Raw genomic sequence first — 7,621 nt, forward strand, 5'->3', positions numbered from 1 at the left:
AGGAGGAGGAGTAGAAAGAAAAGAAGGAGGATCAGCAGGAGGAGGAGGAGAAGGAAGAGGAGGAGTAAACTCCAGCAACAGCCCCGGCACAGAGCAGCGGAGTGCAGATCTGGGGTCTGCTGCGGTGTCAAAGTGCCTGACTGGACTGGCTGAGCCTCCAGCAGCGGCAGGTGTGACGCTCAGCACGGCAGCGGCGGCGGCGGCGACGGCGGCGGCAGCGGCAGCAGATTAAAGAGGAGGATTATTTCTTACCTGTGTCTGCGCTCTACATCCAGCCCGGGCTCGTCTCCACTCATCCCGCGTCTGCACCTCCTCCCGGGTGTTTCTTCTCCTTCCAAATTTTCTCTCTCTCGCTCTGTCTCTTTCCCCCCTTCTTCTTCCTCTTCCTCTTCCTCTTCCTCTTCCTCTTCCTCTCCCTCGCTCCCCTCTGCACTTGTTTGAGTCTATTTCAGTGGCAGCGACTGAGGCGCCCGCTGCGACCGCGGCATGCTTTCCAGCACTTTGGCAGAAGGTCACATTATCACTTGCTGCTTTTCGGAGGAAGGTGGGGGGAGAAAAAGAGGGTGGGAGGAGGGAAGGGATGAAAAAGTGGGGAGAAGGAGAGGACGGATGGATGGAGGGGGGGAGGGAGGGATGACTGGACTGGGGCAGGATAAGTAGAACCTCCAGACGGAGGATGAAAAACGTTCCGGGTGAAAGTTGAGACGCCTCCCAGTCTGGAGCTGCTGGTCTGGAGCTGCTGGTCTGGAGCTGCTGGTCTGGAGCTGCTGGTCTGGAGCTGCTGGTCTGGAGCGACTGGCTCTCCTCGTAGAATTCCTTAAATAATATCAAAAAGAATTCCTCTCCTGGCAGAAGGAAAGAAAAAAAAAACAAGACTTTTTTTCTGCTGCTGCTGCTGGTAGAAACCAGGAGGTCCTCAGCTCTGCTCACTGGTGTCCTTCTCCTGCAGCTCGACCCTCCTCTTCCTCTCCGCCCTCCTGGCCAGCAGGTCTCGTCCTGGCTGCCACTCCATCAACACCAGATGGACAGCTGCTCCTGCTCCTGCTCCTGGTCCTGGACCTGTCCAGCCACTGGAGCTTCTATCCTCCTGGACTGGGACCTCCGCTCCTCCTCCTCCGCCTCCTCCTCCTCCTCCCTGCCTCGCCACCTCCCGCCTGGCTCTTGGAGCGCCACCTCCTGGCTTCCCTGCGCCGCTGCTCCCGTGTGTCTCGCGTCCCCTCGTCGACCTGAGCTGCTGCTGCTGCTGCTGCTGCTGCTGCTGCTGCTCCGTCTCCTTCCCCCATCGGCGGAGCATCCAGCCGGGGCTCCGCTGGCCAGCTGTAATCCCGCTGGAGTCGTCCTGCTCTCCGTGTCACAGGAAGGGTTTGTGAGTTCTAATCATTATGCCGCCAGGATTTATCCCCTCCTCCTCCTCCTCCTCCTCTTCCCTCCCTCACCCCGCCCTCCCCTCCTCCTCCTCCCTCCCTCCACCCACTTTATTTCCCTCCCTCTTCCGTCGGAGCTCCGCTTGCCTCACAACTCTGCACAGGCTGTTATTTTCTTTCCATTTTGCATCACATTGCTTCCTCTCGTTCCTCTCGCCCCCCCCACCGAGTTTCTCAGTTGCTCCTTTACCCCCCCTCACCTCTCCTCCCAGTCGATCATGCTGTGACTCACATCAACAGGTTTGTCCTTGAAACGTTCTCCGGGACAAACCGTCGTATTGCTCGCCTGGCCGTGCAGAGCAGGATGCTGATTCGCCGTCGGTCTCATTCTGCTCACCGCTGTCAAAGTCTCCTCTCGGTCAGCGAGCCAGAAGGTCACCAGGGTCGAAGCCCCAAACAGGGACGTCATCTGCTTCTCCTTCTCCTTCTTCTTCTTCTTCTTCTTCTTCTTCTTCTTCTTTGAATTGAAGGTATCGTTGACCTCGTCATCACCTACTGGCTGCAGAGGTGTGAGAGAAAGTCCTTGTTTGTCTCTGGGTGTCGGCACCGGGTGACCCTGACGTGTGAGGAGCAGTGACAGGAAGTGGATGGATGGATGGACGGACGGACGGACGGATTGATGGATGGATAGGAGGACAGATCCATCCTTTACTTCAGTTAAAGAAGAAGTCTTTCCAAGTTCAAAACGAAGTTCAAATCTAAGTTCAAAAAGTTCACTTACTTACTGTGGAAATAAATGAAAGAGCAAAATTCCACTGGAGGAGAAAGACGTCCGGAGCCTGGAAGAAAAAAAGTTTTTTTTTAAGCCCCTCCCACCCCCCAAAAAAGTGGTGACCAATGTAGACGTTTGTCCGCTGGTCAGGTGGGAAGTAAATGATCGGTTTTCAAATTCAGCTCAATAAGCTGCTCAGCTCAGGAGTCAAACACCTGAACGAGTCTTTCAGTTCTTCAGGAAACAGTGATTCAGACGCCAGCAGATCAACCAGCGAGTCATCTCATCACATCTGTATGAAAAGAAACTACCAGCACCAGACGGCAAAACTGAGCTCTTCTTCATTTTTTTTTTTTTTTTTTTTTTTTTTATAACTGCAACAGGCTGTAAACAGAGGGCTAAAGAATCCCGGTTGGTTTTTTTTTTGCACATCTGGAGATTTTTCTGGATCATTCTCAGTGTGCTCAGCTGCTCTGCCGGATTGAAAAACAACAACAACAACAACAAAGATCCCAAAAAAACCTGCCGTGCTGCAGCCTCCTCCTCTGACCTTGGCTGACCTTGGCTGACCTTGGCTGACCTTGAGCGTCGTGCAACGCAATCACTGTAACCGCCGCCCTCCACACGCAGCCGCTGCCCCCTTGAGACTTGGGGATGTGTTGCGGTTTCTACAAGTGTTTGGGACACGGCGCCGTTTGGGCAGTGGCAGCGGCGGCGGCGGCGGCGGCGGCAGCAGCGGCAGCAGCAGCAGCAGCAGCAGCAGCAGCAGCAGCAGCAGCAGCAGACTCACAGTCGTCTCGTCTTCTCTCAGTGAACGTGGCTGCCTGGAGCAGTTTGTTTTTTCTCCTTTTAAATATACGTCTCTCTTTTTTCTATAGCCCTCTCTTCACTGTCTGTGTCAGGGCTTGAGCGCCCCCTTGAGGCGGTTCCGGAGGAAGGCACCGGCTGATCAGTGATCAGGGATCTCAGGGAACGTCTGCGGTGCCACAGTGTCTCTAATTCTGCTGGTTTCAGGGTCAGAAATCCAAAGATTCCTGTCTGATCGTCCAACGAGCGACTGTTGGACCAGCAGATCCAAGACCTCCGATGGTTCTGATGGTTTTTCCTCCCGGATATGAAAAGCAGTTTCCCGGCCCCGGCATCACCTGAGCCGAGCAGGTGGTGCCGAGTGTGGGAGGAGGAAGTAACACATGTCGGGGTGGGCGGAGGTGGGTGGGGGGGGGGGCAAGGCGGGCATATGCTCGCTCTCTGTGGCCTGGCCGTCCCGCTTCACTGGGCAATATGGCCAGGAGGAGGAGGGAGGGAGGGGGGGGGGGAGGGGGGGGGGCGGTCACATGATCCAGAAGCACCGCAGACACCGACGCCGAACATCACGCCGACATTTACTGCACCTCTCGTTCTGTTTTCCCCTCTGGATTGTTGTGTCTTCTTCTTCCTGTCTTCCAGGAGTCTGAGAGGCGGAGGAGGCGGAGGAGGAGGAGGAGGAGGAGGAGGAGGAGGCGGAGGAGGAGGCAGTCAGGTGAAAAGGGCAGTTTTGGCTGCTGCAGCTCCCAGGAGGGGGTCCGGATTTATCCCTGCCGTGGCCAAGTATTGACCAGCAGCGTCTCGGCTTACATGCAGAGCGGAGCGCCGGGTCGGGCTGCTCCAAGGCTCCAGGGTGAGGCAGAGTGAGGCGCAGTGCTGCTGGGAGTGCTGCTGGGAGTGCTCTCACTCCTCCTGGAGCCTCTGACGGCAGAGGGAAGCAGAAAGCCTGGTTCGGTCCTTGTAGATAACTCGACTATTGCACTAAACTGGAGCAGTGTGTTTGGTCTCCACGGTCCACCAGCAGGACTTGAGGCAGTTTCCAATGCAGGGAGGTGGTGAACACCATCTGGAAGTTTACACCTGCAGGGGGCGACGCTTTCAATCCAAAATTGCAATTTAAAAGACAAAAAGGAATAAACGACTTTTAAAAAGAGTGATAAAAAAATAAAAAATGGAACTGATTCCATTCACACACTACCAGGCGCACGTTTGAAGAAACCTTCTCACGCAACGCAACAACTTCCCCCACTGCGGGTACAGAAGACATCAAGTATAAGAGCTTCACATAAGATATATGGAATTATGCAGCAAAAACAAGAACACCTTCGATAACTCTCAATAGGCTTTTTATGGAAGGCGGCTTTTTGTTGTTGTTGTTGTTGAAGAATTGAAATATAAAACATGTTTGAGTTATTGGACACTTTTATTGTTTCCCCCACGGTTCCTCGTGTGTTCACACGCAGGTTTGATGCCTTCAGTGAGAAACTGCAAAGTCAACACTGATGAGAATGAAAGAGAAGACATTCAGTTCAGAGGCTGAGTCCAAACTGTTGACAGTGTGTGTGTGTGTGTGTGTGTGTGTGTACATATATGTATAAATAGGTACACATATTATTACCACAAGGAACAGCATCTTACTCCTCATAGTTATTCTCCTCTTCTGAGGGTTTTGCAGCTCACGAACAAAACTCCTGGCTGGCCGCCTGACAACACCTCTGTGCAGCAGCAGCAGCAGCAGCAGCAGCAGCAGCAGCAGCAGCAGCAGCCAGCAGCAGCAGCAGCAGCAGGTCCAGTCGCCTCTGACCTGTTGCCTGATAGATGGATGTAAATGTAAAAATGTATTTGCTCACATATCTGCAGAGCAGCTGCGTCGTCCATCAGTTCTGCTCTGTTTCACCCCCCCCCCCAAAAAAAAAAAACCACAGTGAACACTGGCACTGCTGTGCCAAAGATTTCAAACAAAATAAATAAATAAATAAATAAATAAACACAAAAAAACCCCAATGTGTGTCACATAGCAGGCTGATGGCGAAGCGCCCTGGCTGCTGCGCAGGCAAGATAACAGCAATGGAATTAATATTTAAACTGCATTGAAACATTTTGCTTTTGAACTTTAGTGAATACATGAAGCAGCAGGAGTGGAACCTGCCAGACAGAGGGACGGCCAGCACCAGTTCGTTTTGTTGACGTGAATTAATATTCAAAATGATGACGATGATGACAGTAAAAAGGTTTTTCAAAGAGGACATGCATGATAATGTTCACTAACCATGAAACTTGTCGCTAATTAATTTGTTAATGGCTGCGCTGACTTCCTGCTGAGGCGTCAGCCAGGTCACGAGACACTGTTGGACACAGCCGGCCCTGCTCTGTGACTCCGCCCCCTCAGCTCTTCTTATCCAGGACGTCACTTGTTTGGACCTAACCCTGGCACTGGGACACACACACACACACACACACACTCAGTGTTCCGGTCCTCGGCGCCTGCTGCTCTCGTGGCCGGTGCGCCAGCGCCCCCTGAAGGACAGTCGGTGAAAGAGCCAGGAGGCTGCTGACACTTTCGAGTCAATAAGTCAGTGCAGTGCAGCCGGAAAAAACAAACTTAAGAAAAAAGGGGGAAAAAAAAGCAAAAAAAAAGAATGAATTCCCCCCCCGCCCCCCCCAACAAGTGCGGTGTGCAGATGGGACGGCGCTATGCGGCTCGCAGCAGAGAGCAGCGATGCATCTGATCCCAGCGTGCGGTCGGCAAAGAGAAACAACACAAAAACCTGCAGGAGCGACCCGGCCGCCCTCCACCTTGGAATAAAAACTCCTTCAGGTGGATTTGGTCAACAAACATTGTGTGAAATAAAATGCTGCAAAATGCACATTTCCTACACGGTGGAAATAACGTTGGAAAAAAAAGCTATGATGCGGTGATATTGATACAGTGATACAACAACACAACTTACAACGATACAATATCTTTGGCATCTTTACTCTGGACACACACACACACACACACACACACACACACACACACACACACACACACACACACACACACACACACACACACAGAGGCTCCATTGATCTGAGGCTCTGCGCCAGGTTTTTTCTCCGGGCTCTCGGATCACCGAGTCTCCGTCTGACCTTGTGCTATTACCCACAAGGCTTTGGGTCACCTGCCGTCCATCACCTAATTCCACAAATTGTGGCTGCGGCTGCTCCTGTTCTGTCGAGGCGGCACTTTTTCTCTCCATTTATAGCGCCGCCCCCTCCACTCGCTCTCCTCCTCCTCCTCCTCCTCCTCCTAACTCCTCCGTTCATACACACCAGGAGGCTGGAGGACTTTACGTCGCTAATGACTGCATTAAACCTCCATCAGATGAAGCCGTGCGGAGGTCAAAGGTCACTTCCAGACTCGCGAGTGCGTGTGTGAGAGAGGGGGAGGAGCCTGCTGACGCTGGAAAACATCTACGTGCACTGCATGTTTTTACCCCCCTGTTGGATCCTGATGGCGGGGGAAAAAAAAAAAAAAAAAAAAAAAAGAGACGTGAAGAAGAAAGAAAAGTTTTCAAGCTTGTCGCGATCAGATCAGCATCTCCTGAAAGGTCCCGCGTGCTGCAGAACTCCTCTCACCAGCTGAAGATCCAGGAGCCAGAGGAGGCTCTCGCTCCTCCTGTCAAGGCCTTTGTCTCCCCCTTGTGGCCGGACGGTGCAAACACAGCTGAAGTCGGTGACTGTTGATGGTGCAGGTGGCGAGCGCTCCTCTGTTCTTCTTCTCCTGTTTTCTTCCTTTTCTTTCTTCTCCTCCGCCGGCTCCATTCAAACTGACGGATGGCTGCAGGTCAGTGAGGCGCGCGGCTGCTGCTCGACCACCAGCCAACCAGCGCTCGCCGTGGCTCCCGACTAGAACTTCTCGGAGCGGAGTAAATGGACGGGGCTGCAGATGGCGCTCGGCTGGTGGAAGCGGCGCGGTGCTGGCGGCAGATGGTGGAGTGCCGAGCTGATGGATGCTCCGTCTGAACGTGCACACCGGAAGACCTGCTGCTGCTGCTGCCCCGCCCACCCGGCCCGGCCCGGTGGGGGAGGCTCCCTCTCCGGCTGCTCTCACCAAACTCTCTCGCCTCACTGTGGTCGCTGATGTGCTGCTTTGTCAGGCCGCAGCAGTGATGTGTAGTTGATGAGGGACTTCCGGTCCACCTGACCTGACCTGAGGGAGATCTCGTTTTCCCTGTTTCCGTACACAACGGCTCCTGTCTGTCACAAGATGTTTCAGACACTACACCGAGAACAGAGGTGTGTGTGTGTGTGTGTGTGTGTGTGTGTGTGTGTGTGGGGGGGGGGGGGTCCACAATGAATTCCATGGATGACACACAACAAGCTGCGCACTCAATCCTTCCAACTCGGCGGCTGCAGTGAGCCAGAGTGGCTTCAGCAGGTGTCTCTCGCGAGCATACAGCGCCCTCTGGTGGTCAGCTGCAGCACACAGCTGAACTCACCCACCCGTCACACACACACACACACCGCCTCCCTCGTCCTCCCAATTTGTGCAACTTTATAGCTCGTTTCGAACGAGAGGAAATATTTTCCCGCTTTATTGAGGCTTCGCACAAACACGCGCGAGATGTAGGGCCGCGCGCCACGGCCAATAAAAGCAAACAATCCTCCGAAAAAAGAGAGAAATTTAACAACACAA

At 53.5% G+C, this 7,621-nt stretch overlaps 1 protein-coding gene across 1 annotated transcript in view; it reads right to left on the bottom strand.

Moving 5' to 3' along the window:
- Positions 1–1,372, bottom strand: part of LOC142882587 (glutamate receptor ionotropic, NMDA 2C-like) — a 28,582-nt gene extending 27,210 nt beyond the window's left edge. Inside the window, exon 1 of the mRNA XM_076017389.1 lies at positions 253–1,372. The gene's annotated coding sequence lies outside the window, so the exon portion shown is untranslated. The remainder of the gene's footprint in view (positions 1–252) is intronic.
- Between the last annotated feature and the right edge of the window lie 6,249 nt (positions 1,373–7,621).

Source organism: Nelusetta ayraudi, unplaced genomic scaffold (genome assembly GCF_046127955.1).
Source record: "Nelusetta ayraudi isolate G7.1 ecotype Tasmania unplaced genomic scaffold, CSIRO-AGI_Nayr_v1 ptg000342l, whole genome shotgun sequence".
NCBI lineage: Eukaryota > Metazoa > Chordata > Actinopteri > Tetraodontiformes > Monacanthidae > Nelusetta > Nelusetta ayraudi.